This window comes from Ptychodera flava, assembly GCF_041260155.1.
Source record: "Ptychodera flava strain L36383 chromosome 23 unlocalized genomic scaffold, AS_Pfla_20210202 Scaffold_24__1_contigs__length_23054250_pilon, whole genome shotgun sequence".
Classification (NCBI taxonomy): domain Eukaryota; kingdom Metazoa; phylum Hemichordata; class Enteropneusta; family Ptychoderidae; genus Ptychodera; species Ptychodera flava.
In genome coordinates, this window is record NW_027248278.1 from 20,022,768 (window position 1) to 20,042,650 (window position 19,883).

The following is a 19,883-nucleotide window of genomic DNA, read 5'->3' on the forward strand; positions in this document are numbered from 1 at the left end:
ATAGCTTAAATACCTGAACCTCTGATAATCATTATAACATTCCCAATTTTTATTTGCATTGAGCCATTGCATTCCACTTCACATCCGGGTCTGATGTCATTTGGATCTTCTTCATGCCAAATGCAACACTAAGCAAGGATCAGTGGAATGTGTAGCAATTTTACACTATCCTTAGATTTACGATGTTTCAAACCTCTGAAATTTCAACCACTGTCACAGTTGTGTTCCCCTGAAAAGTATCTTGATTGGAAGGAAAACAACTTGTCTTTATGCCAAATCATGACGAGTACAAAATATAATGCCGATTTTTATACTTGCTGAGAACAGGTGACAAAACCATTTGATTTAAAAAATAATCATACGCCACTTCTGATAACTAAGTAGGGAAGTAGGGTATTTCACTTCTCTAATTATTTACTTCTCTCTCCCTTTACTTTGGTGAATTCTGAGTTCCTTATTTTAGTCTTTACCTTTCCAGCTTGAGATGAAACTTTCCCTCTCCCTTCGAAATATTTCTTATCTTGTTGAAAAGTGCAAACTATAGTCAATTATCATTCTTGTGTAAGTAAATGAACATGTCATGACAAATTCTGTTTGTAAAAAGTGTAAATCGAGTTTCGAAATTGTGTCACGAGTACGCATAAATGAATATATACCTATCCGGAGCTAATACTGTGTAGCTGTAAGCTTAGCAAAAGTTAGACCTGGTTAAAGTCGGTGAATTTTTAAACAATAAAACCATTTATAATAGTTTCTCTTGTGTCTCTCCTACTTCGTACAAACCTATTCGGATTTGGTAGCGCAGGCCAGGTTTTCCAGCGATTGAATGCGCTATGTTTGAGTCTGCGCAGTAGTGAGTTAGTTTCTGCCGGATTCACCAACTTGACTTCTTGCAAGTACCGGCGGTCAGACGGACTGTGTACACAGTGACGTCAAGCAAATACAGAATGATTGACGATTCTAGCAATTATATGGCCAATGAGGATATCGCATGAACTTAGTGTTAGTAGGGTCGAATAGGACCCTTTTGCATGGGCCTTTTATTTCACACGGAATAAGCCGCTTGACAATTTCTTCTTTAGTCCCGATGTTGATCATGTAGATCTGAACTGTTGTCGGAACTGCTGGAGGCTTTTTAGCAGAGTCGATGCCCGATTGCTGAATGATCTGCAACTCACATGAGTGTGCAGAAGACTTGTACCGACGGCAAGCTATATTTTTTTTCACAGGACAGTGTCTTTTTTTAGTCCCCGCGGACGAAGTCCGGCGGGGACTTATAGATTGGGTCCCGTCCGTGTGTCCGTCCGTCCGTCCGTCCGTCCGTCCGTCATCAACAGTTTCTCAGACACTGCCAAACCAATTTTGTTCAAACTTGGCACAAAGGCATAGCACTATGACCTACAGATGCACATCGATTTATTTGCGATACGATCCAATATGGCCGCCAGGCGGCCATTTTATTACAATTTTTTCATGTACGGAGCCATAACTCAGACATGTTTCAACCGATTTTATTCAAAGTTGGTACAAGGACATTGACCAATGTCATAGATATGCATGTCAATTTGTTTTGTGATATGATCCAATATGGCTGCCAGGCGGCCATTTTATTATGATTTTTTCATGTACAGAGCCATAACTCAGGCAGTTTCAACCGATTTTATTCAAAGTTGGTACGAGGACAATGACCAATGTCATACATATGCACATTGATTTGTTTTGTGATACGATCCAATATGGCCGCCAGGCGGCCATTTTGTTTGATTTTTGAATGTACAGAGCCATAACTCAGGCATATCTCAACCGATTTTATTCAAAGTTGGTACAAGGACATTGACCTATGTCATATATATGCATGTTGATTTGTTTTGTGATACGATCCAATATGGCCTCCAGGCGGCCATTTTATTACGATTTTTTTCATGTACAGCGCCATAACTCAGACATATTTCAACCGATTTTATTCAAAGTTGGTACAAGGACATGGACCAATATCATAGATATGCATGTCATTGTGATATGATCCAATATGGCTGCTGTGCAGCCATTTTGTTATGATTTTTTCGTGTACAGAGCCATAATTCAGGCATATCTCAACTGATTTTATTCAAAGTTGGTACAAGGACATTGACCTATGTCATAGATATACACATTGATTTGTTTTGTGATACGATCCAATATGGCCGCCTTGTGGCGTTTTTTTTATGATTTCTCATGTCCTGAACCATAACTCAGACATGTATCAAGCAAATTTATTCAAAGTTGGTACAAGGACATTGACTTATAGTATACATATGTACTTTGATATAAATATGTACTTTGATTTGTTTCTCGATAAGGTCCGATATGACCACATGGTGGCAATTTTGTTATGTTTTTTTTTCATGTCGAGAGCCATAACTCTGGCAAGTCTCAACTGATTTTATTCAAAGTTTGTAACTGGACATTGAATTATGTCATACATATACATGTTGATTTTTTAAACGGTAAGATCAAATATCACTGCGTGGCGGCAATTTTGTTACAATTTTCTCATACTGAGCCATAACTCAGATATATTTCCACCAGTATCATTCAAAGTTAGTACAAGGACATTGACATATTTCATACATGCTCGTCAATTTGTTTCACGTCATGTAGCAGTATCATGTCAATTATTGAAGTTTCATAATTAGGCTGATATGTCAAGAAATACTGCATCAAATTTCATGAAACTTTGTACAGATGTTAAGCTCACATTGCTTCAACAGTGAAAAAGACATTTATCAGTGTCATTTTAATTTGTAATTTCATATGTAATGAACTTTCCTAATTAGAGTGATATATCCACAAATACAACGTAAATTTGATGAAACTTGATACAGATGTTGATCTCATAGTGTTGTAAATACTACATTAAACTTTATGAAATATGGTACCGGGATAATCTATTAGTGTTAGGATAGTATGAAAAAATGTTTTGCAACATCCTGTCAACTAATTCCCAGTTGACTCATTTAATGACCTTTAGGATAGTGGCCTACATTGGTTTTATGTTTTTCATCACAATGGAACTCATTCTTGGCCATTGAGTGCCATCTGTATCAAAGTATTTTTATCACAGGACCTGTAATCAAAGTACCCATTAGCAAGCGGGGACTGTGTCATCAACGATGACTTGTCCGTCCTTGAACAACCGTCGCATATTGCAACATGGGCCCCAAAACAATATGAACATAGATTTTCCACGTGTTTTCGGTGATACAACAGAGGTCGTGCTGACTTTTCGGGAGTGATCGCACTCGACAACTTATGAATAATATATGAGTAAAATAAAAACGTCATCTCATAATAATTTATAGCGACGCAAACCCTGCAGTAAAGCCAAGTCTGTGATTCCGGTGAAACTTTCCCTGTATAGCGTTCACCCGACGCATTGCGTTCACTCCCTCATTCACGGCGTTCAAATGAAAGCAAATACAAATTATAGCGTTCACTCCACGCAAACATTCACAAATCACAGACTTGAACGAAATCTAAGCAAAAGTAAGTGAAACTTGAATACTCGTGTGCATTGAGAACACAATCTTTATACTGTTTGTGCTCGCCTTGTGAACTTTTGACCTTTAGCGTATAAACACTTAATGCTATAGAGCCGTCAGGGTAAACGTTCCCAACTCGTGCTGGACGCATCGGCAGTTCACGGGAAAATGGTTAAAAATACACATTGTCACAACAGAGTGGTCAAAATGAGTCGTAGACAGTTAGAGCTAAAGAAAACGATGGATCTAATTCGAAATAATTGGATTTTCATATCGTGCGAATTTCTCAAAAGAGTTAGTTGCCATATACACTGAAGCTAAGTGTTGTAATATAGCAAATTACTCATAAAACAAGTGTGTAATTTATGAAGAAAAGCAGATGAGATAATATTTATAGACTCAACCAAAATAACTTTACCATTCAATTATCCCAAATAGTTCTAATGGTATTAAGGTTAAAGTGGGTTTAAATCAATCAAAGACTAAAAACGATAACTAGTTTAACAATACAACTACCAAAAAATAAAACTACAAAAAAGCCAACGGATTGGCTCGAAGTGGTTCTGGGCTATCGCGCAAGACTCGAGTGCGATCAACATGTCACGGCAAAGTATTGAATTGTAATATTGAATATGGAACATTAATAGGACTATAGAAAGTGACATGATACATGTTGAGATTGAAATTGAAATTAGAATAGAATGTTGAGATTTGAAATTGATTCAAAATAGAATGTTGAGATTTGAAATTGCATTCAGATAGAATTTTGAGTTGTAAAATAGAATTCAGAACAGCAAAATAGAAGTAGTAAATGTTGGCATGGATTAGACACTAGTGTGACACAATGATCCGTTTGTTTGTCACATATGCGTTTAACAATTACTGAACATTTTTCAGGAGGATTGATTCACAACTTCTTGTATCATGGCGATGCCAGTTTTCAGATCGAAGAGGCATTTTGGAGAACCCGCTGAAACCAAATTCATATATTAAGCCAAGCCTCCATCGCAATGTCATAGAACTATGTCACTGCTATTTATAGAACTACCCTCAACCGCACTTCGTGAAGACACAGTTTGCAAGGTCTCTTGACGGTCAGTGTTGAAATCACATACGGTAATTATACGCACTCCTTTTCATAAGACAACGTACACCGATTCGTGTAACACTTTCGAGATATTATGTATAACGCCGCTGGAGATACACAGCACAAATTCCCACAGTAATATCAATATGTGCATAATGAGCGTCAAAGTGAATTGTCACGAGTGAAATACCTTATGTTTGCTGAGGACGAAGTGCGTTAGAGATTTGTTGCCCGCCATAATATCTTAAACATTGTTCAAACGATTTCTGCAGAAGACATGATTCGCCCATGGCTACTGCTCAAAATAATTGCTTTTAGTGCAACATCTACAGCAGTTTTAGAGTTCGCTTGATAGTCGTCAGCCATGTTTTGCCTGCTATACGTTAAGCATGTGGATTTCTAGAGACAGATATTTTTAACATATTATCATAGTTATCGTGTAGTAAACCCACGTCAATACATCAATTTCTCACATATATTATGGTTCAGAATTGTTTAAGAATAGTATTTCGGAAGTTTTAGCTTTCCGTACTGTTCCTTGCTCTGTTTACGTGATATTATGTGTCAATTATTAACTTAGTCTGCCATTGTTACAACTGTTCAATGTTTGCATAGTAAACTATGTCATTGCTAATTTTAATCGGGGTTTTCCCCCGCACAATTCAAATCAACGTAGTTGTAATTGATATTAATGCTTACGCTGCATTGACTTTAAGAATTCGTTGAATTTGAAATTTCCAATGAAAAATTTACAACCATGCTCTGCTGACCTTGTAATATGTCGTAAATACTCATCTAAAACAGGTTAAAAGGATAGCACGTCTGCCAAAGGACACGTAATGCTATAGATCGTTAAACAGTTTTATCCAATAACACGGAAAATAGTACTTATTTTCTCGTTTTTGTTTCTCGCCACGAATCCGTAGAGCTTGTAACAGACGGAGACTAGCTCAAATATATTAATTGACATCAAATATTCTGCCATTTTGTTATTTAGCATGGCGTTGCCAAGATTCATGAAAGCATGACTACAATCTACATCATTAAATCCTATTGTATAGGTATGAAGAGGTACATTCAGCCATTCTCAAGGTGCATTCTACAGGGATAATAAAGCTTTGATGATATTCTTTTCATATATTTTTCAGTATATGCTTTACCGCTGAAAAAATTCAGCATCAGTTAAACTAACGCTTATAATACAATATTTGCTCACGTTGATCTCAATTCTCTTTAACATTGAATGTAATTGTTATTTAGTCTTCAGAGTGAAGTTGAATATGGCGCCAACCTACCAACCAAGACGTCGATCGACTGTCAATCGACGTGCTTCTTCCAAATCAGGTAAGCAGACGAAAATTGTGCTATATGCTTTCAGTCTTAAAAATGTTTTAGTTTTTTCTGTAAGTTACACAACTTCCGATTTGTTGAATCAAGTAAGACGAATTCTTATCGGATATGTAAGAAGTTCGACGAGGGATGTTAAGTATTTAGCTAAGTTAATCGTTACGACATACTTAATCTCGATTTTAAAATAGCACATGGTAACTTTAAAAACACTTCAGATCTAACACTTGATTGACTTTACTGTAGACACGCCATTTTTTGGCTGAGAGGTTTTCCTCTGAGTTTAAATTTCATTCGCTGCCTTTTTAAAATGAAGACCGTAAAATGAAGGTTTCAAGTTGAACTCTAGGTAAACTTTGAAAATAAAGTTCAAATAAAAAATTAAGTCTTATCTTATTATATAACGCATCAATAGAAAGTTGATTTACATCGCTGAGCTGCCAATACCCTGACGATTATTGACTCTCATTTCTGTAGGTATGAAGACGAGTGTGAGAAAAGGCAGAGCCTTAGAACAACGCTTTGAAAATAGTCTATTACGACATTTGCCAAGCGGTTATAAGATCTACGTCCAACCAAGGCTGGCTTCTGGGAAACGTCCGGACTTCATTCTACAAGACCCCTCTTTGAGACGATATCCTATTGAAGCTAAAAATTACAATAACAAACACAAAATAGGCCTAGCTGATGTGAAGCACGCACTGCGTATAAGAAAGAAACTCGCTCTCCTGCGGCTATAATTATTTGCCCGCATGGGAGAGCCACAAAACAGGCATTGGCTCTTGCTCGAAAAAACACGTAATTATCGAAAAGTTTTAAAACTTAATTCAGTAATATTCCAACATAAGTCTCCCTGTAAACCTATTTATTCATGAAGTTGACATTTATTGGACAAAACACAATTAGTAATTTTTAAAACACTTCGCAATAACGAAGAATGCAATATTTAAATGGATGGTCTTCATATAATACAAACAAAATAACAAAAATGAACCCAAGATAGAAACGTGTGTCATTACTAGGTACCGGATTGATATATTAAACTTATTGAAAGAAGTTCTTGCAATCAGGAGAGCGCCGGCTACAGCATGTAATTTAGACTGCAATTAAATGATACAAATACAGTAAATGGGTGTTAATAACAAGAAAATGTCAAGTGTTTCGCGTGAGGATGCATATAGGCCCTAACGATATTGAGATTCATGAGGTAAATCGGATTCTGAGATGGAATCACTGTTGTGACTGTCTAGTGTAGGAGAAATGTTAAGGAATGCAAAAGTAAGGAGAATCTAGACGATAGTCTTTCTAACAGGTTTTTCCTATAAAATTGATATAATGACATGTTATTAAGTTAGAAGTGTTTGTATATCTTGCTTTCCAAGTTTCATTATTTACTTTTTATTATTGCGGACCTTAAAGCTATCATAACAATGTGTAAAGGAATATTCTTGTTGCTTTAAATCCTAGATAATGATGTCAATTTAGGTATATGAAAGATAAGTGAATAAAAATGCATCCATTAATTCTTTTTATTTCCTCATACACTGAGAATGGTTTGATTTGAAACTCGTTTTCCCTAGTACAGTGTTGTACTGCATTTATCAATTGCTCCTGCAGTCCCACTGTAATATGTCATCAGAATACTGAAATTCAGACGTGCGATACACTTCAGAACGACACTAGCTCCTTGTCCCAGCTGTATAACAGACTAAAACACAAAAATAATTTATACGATTGTAATAAATAATGTTTTCAATCTTAATCGTAGACAATTGGACGACACAGCTTTACAACTAAATATCTAATAACGTATTTAAATCTTTATCGTAGACAATTGGGACGACACAGCTTTACAGTTCACAACACTTGTTCTTTCTAGTCTTGTTTTCCATGCCCTAGAGAGTTAGTTTCTCTAAAATGTTTATATAAGAAAAAAAACTGTATACATATAATAGCTAATGATACAAATACAGTAAATGGGTGTTAATAACAAGAAATAATAATATAATAGCTTAAATACTGAACCTCTGATAATCATTATAACATTTCCCAAATTTCATTCTATTGAGCCATTACATTCCACTTCACATCCGGGTCTGACGTCATTGGATCTTCTTCATGCCAATTACAAACACTAAGCAAGGATCAGTGGAATGTGTAGCAATTTTACACTATCCTTAGATTTACGATGTTTCAAACCTCTGAATTTCAACCACTGTCACAGTTGTATTCCCCTGAAAAAATCTTGATTGCAAGGAAAAAACTTGTCTTTATGCCAAACCATGACGTGTACAAAATATAATGCCGATTTTTACACTTGCTGAGAAGAGGTGACAAAAGCATTCGATTTAAAAAAAAATAAACATACGCCACTTCTGATAACTAAGTAGGGAAGTAGGGTATTTCAATTCTCAAATTATTTACTTCTCTTCCCTTTACTTTGATGAATTCTGAGTTCCTTATTTTAGTCTTTACCTTTCCAGCTTGAGATGAAACTTTCCCTCTCCCTTCGAAATATTTCTTATCTTGTTGAAAAGTGCAAATATAGTCAAGTATCATTCTTTAATAAGTACGATGAACATGTCATGACAAATATTCTGTTTGTAAAAAGTGTAAATCGAGTTTCGAAATTGTGTCACGAGTACGCATAAATGAATATATAACTATCCGGATCTAAATACTGTGAAACTATAAGCTTATCAAAAATACGTAAAACTGGAATACTCGTGTGCATTGAGAAACACAATGTTTATACTTTTTGTGCTCGCCTTGTGAACGTTTGACCTTAACGTATCCACATTTAATGCGCTACAGAGCCTTCAGGATAAAAGTTCCCAACTCGAGCTGGACGCATCGGCAGCTCACGGGAAAATGGTTCAAAATACACATTGTCACAACCAAGGTGGTCAAAATGAGTCGTAGACAGTTAGTGCTAAAAAACACGATTGAAACTAATTCGAAATAATTGGATTTTCATATCGTGCGAATTTCTCAAAAGAGTTAGTTGCCATATACACTGAAGCTAAGTGTTGTAATATCGCAAATTACTCATAAAACAAGTGTGTAATTTAAAAGAAAAGCAGATGAGATAACATTTATAGATTCAACCAAATTACTTTACCATTCAATTATCCACAATTAGTTCTAATGGTATTAAGGTAAAGTGGTTTATCAATCAAAGACTAAAACATAATTTATTATTACGACACCTAAAACAACGATATGTATGGTTTCATAATAACCTACAAAAAAGCCAACGGATTGGCTCGAAGCAGTTCTGCGGCTATCGCGCAAGTCCCGAGCACGATCGACATTCACGGCAAAGCTTTGAGTTGTAATATTGAATATGGAATATTAATAGGGCTATAGAAAGTGAATGAGAAATGTTGAGTTGTAAATTGAACTCAGAATAGAATGTTGAGATTTGAAATTGATTATGAATAGAATGTTGAGATTTGAAATTGATTCAGAAAGAATGTTCAGTTGTAAAATAAATTCAGAACAGCAAAATAGAAAGTAGTAAATGTTGGCATGGATTAGACACTAGTGTGACACAATGATCCGTTTGTTTGTCACATATGCGTTTAACACTTACTGAACAATTTTTCAGGAGGATTGATTCACAACTTCTGGTTACCATGGCGATGACAGTTTTCAGACCGAAGAGACATTTTGGAGAACCCGATGAACCCAAATTTAAATATTAAGCCAAGCCTCCATCGCAACGTCATAGAACTATGTCACTGCTATTTATAGAACTACCCCACCGCACTTCGTGAAGACACAGTTTGCAAGGTCTCTTGACGGTCAGTGTTGAAGTCACATACGGTAATTATAGCACTCCTTTTCATAAGACAACGTACACCGATTCGTGTAACACTTTCGAGATATTATTTATAACGCCGCTGGAGATACACAAGCACAAATTCCCACAGTAATATCAATATGTGCATAATGAGCGTCAAAGTGAATTGTACGAGCGAAATACCTTGTGTTTGCTGAGGACGAAGTGCGTGAGAAAGTTGTTGCCCGCCATAATATCTTGAACATTGTTCAAACAATTTCTGCAAGGAGCGTGATTCGCCCATGGCCCATGGATACTGCTAAAAAATAATTGTTTTTGTGACAACATCTACAGCAGTTTAGAGTTCGCTTATTGCCGTCAGCCATGTTTTGCCTGCTATCCGGATAAGCATGTGGATTTCAAGAGACAAGTATATTTAACATGTTATACACAGTCATCGTAGTAGTAAATGCACTCTATGTAAGGATACTTTATCTTCTCCATATATGTATGGTTTAGAATTGTTACTTAGAGAATGGTATATCGGCAATATTTAGCTTTCGACCTGTTTCTTGCTCTGTTTACGTGATATAATGTGTCAATTATTAACTTAGTATGCTATTGTTACAACTGTTGAATGTTTGGATATTAAACTATGTCACCGCTAATTTTAATCGGGGTTTTCCCCCGCACAATTCAAATCAACGTAGTTGTAATTGATATGAATGCTTACGCTGCATTGACTTTAAGAATTCGTTGAATTTGCAATGAAAAATTTACACCATGCTCTGCTGACCTAGTAATGTGTCAAATACCCATCTAAAGCAGGTTAAAAGGATAACACTTCCGCCAAAGGACACGAATGCTACTTAAGGTAGAAACGCGCCTCGGGGACAGAAATTCGGACCGTCAAATTTTATCAATTTTCTTCTGACCTACCACTTGTTGAGGCTCATTTTGAAGCTCTTGGCGAAATAAATGGTTTTTTCGTCCTAGTTTTTCGAAAATCGAAATTTTATTTTTTCCAAAGAGTTGACACAGGGATGGCGGCCATTTTGGATTTCAAATGTCGAAAATCGCAAGTATTTGTCTCTCTAGTACCAAAGTTTGCACGGTGACCCCAGATTTTATTCTTGCTTTGGTAAGAGCATGGTTTGAAAGTTTCACTGAGGAAAGTTTCAGCAAAAGTTTAAGTCTTTCACTTTCGAGGTGCATATTACCTTAATAGGAAGTTTTATAGATCGTGAAAAAGTTTTTATCCCATAACACGGAAATACTACTTATTTCTCGGTTTTTTCACTCCGAGAATCCAGTAGAGATTACAGATGGAGACTAGCTCAAATATATTAATTGACATCAAATACTGCCATTTTGTTATTTAGCATGGCGTTGCCGGAATCATGAAAGCATTTATATGAGTAACTTACATGACTACAATCCATTAATTCTGTATTTATAGGTATGAAGAGGTACATTAACGCCATTCTCCAGGTGCATTCTACAAGGAAAATAAAGCTTTGATGCTATTCTTTTCATATATTTTCAGTATATGCTTTACCGCTGAAAAAAATTCAGCATCAGTTTAACTAACGTTTAAAATACAATATTTGCTCACGTTGATCGACATTCTCTTTAACATTGAATGTAATTGTTATTTAGTCTTCAGAGTGAAGTTGAATATGGCGCCAACCTACCAACCAAGACGTCGATCGACTGTCAATCGACGTGCTTCTTCCAAATCAGGTAAGTAGACGAAAATTGTGCTATATGCTTTCAGTCTTAAAAATGTTTTAGTTTTTTCTGTAAGTTACACAACTTCCGATTTGTTGAATCAAGTAAGACGAATTCTTATCGGATATGTAAGAAGTTCGACGAGGGATGTTAAGTATTTAGCCAAGTTAATCGTTACGACATACTTAATCTCGATTTTAGAATAGCACATGGTAACTTTAAAAACACTTCAGATCTAACACTTAATTGACTTTACTGTAGACACGCCATTTTTTGGCTGAGAGGTTTTCCTCTGAGTTTAAATTTCATTCGCTGCCTTTTTAAAATGAAGACCGTAAAATGAAGGTTTCAAGTTGAACTCTAGGTAAACTTTGAAAATAAAGTCCAAATAAAAATTAAGTCTTATCTTATTATATAACGCATCAATGGAAAGTTGATTTCATCGCTGAGCTGCCAATACCCTGACGATTATTGACTCTCATTTCTGTAGGTATGAAGACGAGTGTGAGAAAAGGCAGAGCCTTAGAACAACGCTTTGATAATAGTCTATTACGACATTTGGCAAGCGGTTATAAGATCTACGTCCAACCAAGGCTGGCTTCTGGGAAACGTCCGGACTTCATTCTACAAGACCCCTCTTTGAGACGATATCCTATTGAAGCTAAAAATTACAATAACAAACACAAAATAGGCCTAGCTGATGTGAAGCAGGCATCTGCGTATAAGAAAGAAACTCGCTCTCCTGCGGCTATAATTATTTGCCCGCATGGGAGAGCCACAAAACAGGCATTGGCTCTTGCTCGAAAAAACAACGTATTTATCGAAAAGTTTTAAAACTTAATTCAGTAATATTCCAACATAAGTCTCCCTGTAAACCATTTATTCATGAAGTTGACATTTATTGGACAAAAGACAATTAGTAATTTTTAAAACACTTCGCAATCACGAAGAATGAAATATTTAAATAGATGGTCTTCATATAATACAAACAAAATAACAAAAATGAACCCAAGATAGAAACGTGTGTCATTACTAGGTACCGGATTGATATATTAAACTTATTGAAAGAAGTACTTGCAATCAGGAGAGCGCTGGCTAGAGCATGTGATTTAGACTGCAATATAAATGATACAAATACAGTAAATGGGTTTAATAACAAGAAAATGTCAAGTGTTTCGCGTGAGGATGCATATAGCTCTAACGATATTGAGATTCATGAGGTAAATCGGATTCTGAGATGGAATCACTGTTGTGACTGTCTAGTGTAGGAGAAATGTTAGGAATGCAAAACTACGGAGAATCTAGATGATAATCTTTCTAACAATTTTTTTCCTGTAAAATTGATATATGACATGTTATTGAGTTAGAAGTGTTTGTAAATCTTGCTTTCCAAGGTTTCATTATTTACTTGTTATTATTGCGGACCTTATAAGCTATCATAACAATGTGTAAAGGAATATTCTTGTTGCTTTAAATCCTAGATAATGATTGTCAATTTAGTATATGAAAAATAAGTGAATAAAATGCATCCATTAATGCCTTTTTATTTCCTCATACACTGAGAATGGTTTGATTTGAAACTCGTTTTCCCTAGCACAGTGTTGTACTGCATTTATCAATTGCTCCTGCAGTCCCACTGTAATATGTCATCAGAATACTAAATTCAGAGGTGCAATACACTTCAGAACGACACTAGCTCTCTGTCCCAGCTGTATAACAGACTAAAACACAAAAAATAATTTATACGATTGTAATAAATAATGTCTGTCAATCTTAATCGTAGACAATTTTACGACACAGCTTTACAGTTCACAATACTTCTTCTTTCTAGTTTAGTTTCCATGACCTAGAGAGGTTAGTTTCTCTAAAATGTTCATATAAGAAAAAAACTGTACACATATATAGCTTAAATACCTGAACCTCTGATAATCATTATAACATTTCCCAAATTTTATTTGCATTGAGCCATTGCATTCCACTTCACATCCGGGTCTGACGTCATTTGGATCTTCTTCATGCCAAATGCAAACACTAAGCAAGGATCAGTGGAATGTGTAGCAATTTTACACTATCCTTAGATTTACGATGTTTCAAACCTCTGAAATTTCAACCACTGTCACAGTTGTATTCCCCTGAAAAGTATCTTGATTGGAAAGAAAACAACTTGTCTTTATGCCAAATCATGACGAGTACAAAATATAATGCCGATTTTTACACTTGCTGAGAACAGGTGACAAAACCATTTGATTTAAAAAATAAACATACGCCACTTCTGATAACTAAGTAGGGAAGTAGGGTATTTCACTTCTCTAATTATTTACTTCTCTTCCCTTTACTTTGGTGAATTCTGAGTTCCTTATTTTAGTCTTTACCTTTCCAGCTTGAGATGAAACTTTCCCTCTCCCTTCGAAATATTTCTTATCTTGTTGAAAAGTGCAAACTATAGTCAATTATCATTCTTGTGTAAGTACAATGAACATGTCATGACAAATTCTGTTTGTAAAAAGTGTAAATCGAGTTTCGAAATTGTGTCACGAGTACGCATAAATGAATATATAACTATCCGGATCTAAAAACTGTGAAACTATAAGCTTATCAAAAGTACGTAATACTGGAATACTCGAGTGCATTGAGAAACACAATCTTTATACTGTTTGTGCTCGCCTTGTGAACGTTTGACCTTAACGTATCCACATTTAATGCGCTACAGAGCCTTCAGGATAAAAGTTCCCAACTCGAGCTGGACGCATCGGCAGCTCACGGGAAAATGGTTCAAAATACACATTGTCACAACCAAGGTGGTCAAAATGAGTCGTAGACAGTTAGTGCTAAAGAAACACGATTGGACTAATTCGAATAATTGGATTTTCATATCGTGCGAATTTCTCAAAAGAGTTAGTTGCCATATACACTGAAGCTAAGTGTTGTAATATCGCAAATTACTCATAAAACAAGTGTGTAATTTAAAAAGAAAGGCAGATGAGATAACATTTATAGATTCAACCAAAATACTTTAGCATTCAATTATCCACAATTAGTTCTAATGTATTAAGGTTAAAGTGGTTAAATCAATCAAAGACAAAAACATAATTTATTATTACGACACCTAAAACAACGATATGATAGGTTTTATAATAAACTACAAAAAAAAGCCAACGGATTGGCTCGAAGCTAGTTCTGCGGCTATCGCGCAAGACCCGAGCGCGATCGACATTCCACGGCAAAGCCGTTGAGTTGTAAAATTGAATAGGAATATTAATAGGGCTATAGAACGTGAAATGAGACATGTTGAGTTGTAAATTGAACTCAGAATAGAATGTTGAGATTTGAAATTGAATTATGAACAGAATGTTGAGATTTGAAATTGAATTCAGAAATAGAATGTTGAGATTTGAAATTGAATTCAGAATAGAATGTTGACTTGTAAAATAGAATTCAGAACAGGAAAATAGAAAGTAGTAAATGTTGGCATGGATTCGACACTAGTGTGACACAATGATCCGTTTGTTTGTCACATATTCGTTTAACACTTACTGAACAATTTTTCAGGAGGATTGATTTACAACTTCTGGTACCACGGCGATGCCAGTTTTCAGACTGAGAGACATTTTGGAGAACCCGCTGAACCCAATTCAAATATTAAGCCAAGCCTCCATCGCAACGTCATAGAACTATGTCACTGCTATTTATAGAACTACCCTCACCGCACTTCGTGAAGACACAGATTTGCAAGGTCTCTTGACGGTCAGTGTTGAAATCACATACGGTAATTATAGCACTCCTTTTCATAAGACAACGTACCCCGATTCGTGAAAACTTTCGAGATATTCTTTATAACGCCGCTGGAGATATACGGCAGAAATTCCCACAGTAATATCAATATGTGCATAATGAGCGTCAAAGTGAATTGTCACGAGTGAATACCTTATGTTTGCTGAGGACGAAGTGCGTGAGAGAATTTGTTGCCCGCCATAATATCTTGAACATTGTTCAAACAATTTCTGCAAGGAGCGTGATTCGCCCATGGCCCATGGATACTGCTAAAAAATAATTGCTTTTGTGCAACATCATCTACAGCATTTAGAGTTCGCTTAATTGCCGTCAGCCATGTTTTGCCTGCTATCCGGATAGCATGTGGATTTCAACAGACAAGTATATTTAACATTTATACACAGTCATCGTAGTAGTAAATGCACTTTATGTAAGGATACTTTATCTTCTCCATATATGTATGGTTTAGAATTGTTATCTTAGAGAATGGAATATCGGCAATATTAGGTTTCAACCTGTTTCTTGCTCTGTTTACGTGATATAACGTGTCAATTATTAACTAAGTATGCTATTGTTGCAACTGTTCAATGTTTGGATATTAAACTATGTCACCGCTAATTTTAATCGGGGTTTTCCCCCGCACAATTCAAATCAACGTAGTTGTAATTGATATGAATGCTTACGCTGCATTGACTTTAAGAATTCGTTGAATTTGCAATGAAAAATTTACACCATGCTCTGCTGACCAAGTAATATGTCGTAATACTCATCAAAACAGGTTAAAAGGATAGCACGTCTGCCAAAGGAACGTATGCTATCAGGAAGAATTATAGATCGTGAAACAGTTTTTATCCCATAACACGGAAAAAGTACTTACTTTCTTCTCGGTTTTTTTTCTCGCCACGAATTCCGTAGAGCTTGTAATAGACGGAGACTAGCTCAAATATATTAATTGACATCAAATATTCTGCCATTTTGTTATTTAGCATGGCGTTGCCGAGAATCATGAAAGCATATATATTGGAACTTACATGACTACAATCAATTAAATCTGTATTTATAGGTATGAACAGGTACATTAACGCCATTCTCCAGGTGCATTCTACAGGGATAATAAAGCTTCGATGCTGTTCTTTTCATATATTTTTCAGTATATGCTTACCGTGGAAAATTCCAGCATCAGATCACTAACGTTTATACGGTTATAATGCAATATGTTCTGTAGCAAATAAAACAAATTTAAGTACACAGCATTGCCCTTTGTATTAGTCCAGGTAAATAATTGGTAGTATTTAGATTAGTTCTGACTGCACAGTAGTTTGCGACATAAAGTTTGGGGTATGGGGTAAATTTTGGTCCTATTTTATGAAAACTATAGCAGATATTGCACATTGCAATATTTCACTTTCAAGGAGAATAAATCACCTTGCTAATTATACCCCATAAGCTAGGTCATGTTAAACAGTAAGCTCAGCAGATGACTTACAAGAAGACAGGTTTGACAAAATGCATGTGGGTAGCAAAATCGTGATTTTGCGGTACCCTCCAAATATGACAATAAAGCTATTGAGCCCTTATTTTTTCTGTTAAAATCCAATTCCTTACCTCGTGGGGATCCCAATACTTTAGAAAAATACAGGTTTGTTAACGTCTGTGGTTGGGGGAGGTGTACGTAGACACCCCCTCTGGCCACTGCCTAGTGGAGTGATGGTGATGCTTGTTGAATCAGTAAGACAAGGAGGAATAGAAAATTTTCCAAATATAGGCCTTATTAAAATTATTTTATAGAGAAATATTTAAAAGGTAAATTTGTAAAAATAGACAATCATAAACAGTCTATTAACTTTAAGGAGAAAGTGACAATATGACTATGTTGGCGCGTTTTAAAGCCTTCTTTTTTAAAGCTTTGCGCTTAGTTCATTGCGTATTTAACTAATAACATGCCCTTCACGATATAACCATTATAGCCAAAACTTGCAAGGTTTAGTGACTACAGACAAGACTGCATGTGTAAATACCATTTTTAGCTCACGTGTGTAAACACGTGGGCTATTGTCATAGCGATGTCTGTCTGTCTGTTGTCCGTGTGTGTGTGTGGTGTGTGTGTGTGTGGTGTGTGTGTGTGTGTGTTAGTGTTGTGTGTGTGTGTCTGTCTGTCTGTCTGTTTACACGATAACTCAAAAACGCCTGAACGGATTCAAGTCAGATTTGGTACACAGGTACCATATGCTACTTGCAAGAACTGATTAGATTTTGGTTAGTGTGGCTTGCATATTAATGAAGTTATGCAATATCGTTTTTTTCCGTACAATGGTTTCCCTATGGAGACGGTAATGACAGTGTAGACATATATCAAGAAATACTGCACAAAATTTCATGAAACTTTTCACAGATGACAATCTCAGAACATTATGATGATACTGTGAGTGTCATGTCAATTACCTTCTCATTTGCATATTTAATAAACTTTTGTTATCAATGAGATAACTCTGAAATTCCTGCACCAAACTTGATGATACTTGCAACAAATATTGATCTGATATATATCTAATTATACTTAGAAGCATTGGACAGTGTCTAGTTAATAAATAGGTCATTTGCATATTTTATGAAGTTTTTGTAATTAGTCATACAACTTCGATATCACTTCACCAAATGTGATGAAATCTGCTGCAGATACTGATCTGACTGATATCTAACTGTAGTGTAAAGCATTCAGTAGTGTGAAATTAATTAAGGGTTCATTTGCATATTTAATGAACTTTGTAATTAGGTATATAACTCTGAAATTACGGCACCCAAGTCTTTGAAATGGGGTACAGATATTGTTTTGATAAATATCTAATTGTACTGAGAAGCATTTGGCAGTGTCAAGTTAACGAATAGGTCATTTGCATATTTTATGAAGTTTTGTAATTAGTGATATAACTCCAAAATAACTGCACCAAATGTTATGAAATCTGCTGCAGATACTGATCCGACAGATATCTAATTGTGGTGTAGAGCATTTACTTGTGTGAAGTTAATTAAGGGTTCATTTGCATATTTAATGAACTTTGTAATTAGTGATATTACTCCAAAATTACAGCGTTTAATTTGATGAAACTTGCTACAGATGTTGATCTGATAAATATCCAATTGTACTGAGAAGCATTGAGCAGTGTCAAGTTAATAATTAGCTCATTTGCATATTTCATGAAGTTTTATAATTAGTCATATAACTCCGAAATAACTGCATCAAATGTGATGAAAACTGCTGCATATAATGATCTGACAGATATCTAACTGTGTTGTAAAGCATTTAGTAGTGTAAAGTTAATTAAGGGTTCATTTGCATATTTAATAAACTTTGTAATTAGGTATATAACTCTGAAATTACGGCACCAAATTTTGTGAAACGTGCTACAGATATTGATTTGATAAATATTTAATTGTGCTATGAATCATTGAACAGTGTCAAGTTAATATAGGGATTATTTGCATATTTAATGAACTTTGTAATTAGTGACATTACTCTAAAATTACTGCATTAAATTAAATAAAACGTGCTACAAATGTTGATCTGATGGATATCTAATTGTCCCATGAAGCATTGAGCAGTGTCAAGTTAATTAACAGCTCATTTGCATATTAAATAAAGTTTTGTAATTAGTGATTAAAATCTGAGAGTACTGTGCGATGTTGAAAAAAACCTGCTTCATTTAGTGATAACATAATATATCTTATTGTTCTGTGAAACGTACTACTATTAATGAACCTCTTTTTAAAACACGTGAGCATATTCAGTTCATATCTGGTTTTCATTTTCTATGATGCTTCGTACAGTGCAATTAGTTATATTACATTCTAAATTTGTTTGGCTTGCTTCATGGAAAGGAAACCATCGTTATCGTATTTTCTTCCGGTTAAAAATATTGAATTACCAGACACAATTGATCTAAAACGTTTACAGCAAGTTTTCATATTTTAAATTTTGATGAATAAATATTTTGGTTTAAAAATATAATGAAGTTACATCGTGACAACAAGCAGTAAAATTGAACCAAAATGAGAGGCACAGTTTTGCACAATTCTCCAAGAATCGGTATAGAATTGAATAGTCGATAGTTTGGTGATTTTGAATGTTGCTGTTTTCTTGATGTTTTATTTTGCCATTCCTGTAATTTTTTGGTACGCAATCTCTGGCGAACAGACCCGTTAATTACCAGGTACAAATGTTTTTTCATTGTCGGCTGAGTTGTGACTCAAACAATGATCATGCAAAATGTAATAAAAATATATCAGTGTCAAATGTCGTTTTCGAATAGTTTTACCAAGTACAAAACAATTTAAAAACCTCTCTGATTGCACTATTATCGGAGACATCAAGTTCTCAAATCTTCGATTGAAGAGTGGTGTAACCTCCACAAATGTAATATCTCAACATATGTAATATCGACCACATTGTAATAAAATGCACCCATAAATGTAATATCGCCCATATATGTAACAAAAATCAACCATAAATGTAATAAAAAACACCAACCACAAATGTAATAAATGGTAACCATAAATGTAATAAAAAAATCACCCATAAATGTAATACTTGTCAACCATAAATGTTATAAATCTATTTTGTCGTTGCAATTGAGGAATTAGCCCT

The 19,883-nt window shown here is 35.2% G+C and overlaps 2 long non-coding RNA genes across 2 annotated transcripts; both read left to right on the forward strand.

Annotated features, from left to right (window-relative positions):
- The first annotated feature begins 4,519 nt into the window (after positions 1–4,519).
- Positions 4,520–7,403, forward strand: LOC139124838 (uncharacterized). The gene is made up of 3 exons (XR_011550064.1): positions 4,520–4,637; positions 5,869–5,952; positions 6,433–7,403. It is a non-coding gene; the product is annotated as an uncharacterized lncRNA (long non-coding RNA).
- Positions 7,404–9,506: 2,103 nt separating this feature from the next.
- Positions 9,507–12,613, forward strand: LOC139124837 (uncharacterized). The gene is made up of 3 exons (XR_011550063.1): positions 9,507–9,783; positions 11,399–11,482; positions 11,961–12,613. It is a non-coding gene; the product is annotated as an uncharacterized lncRNA (long non-coding RNA).
- The last annotated feature ends 7,270 nt before the right edge of the window (positions 12,614–19,883 follow it).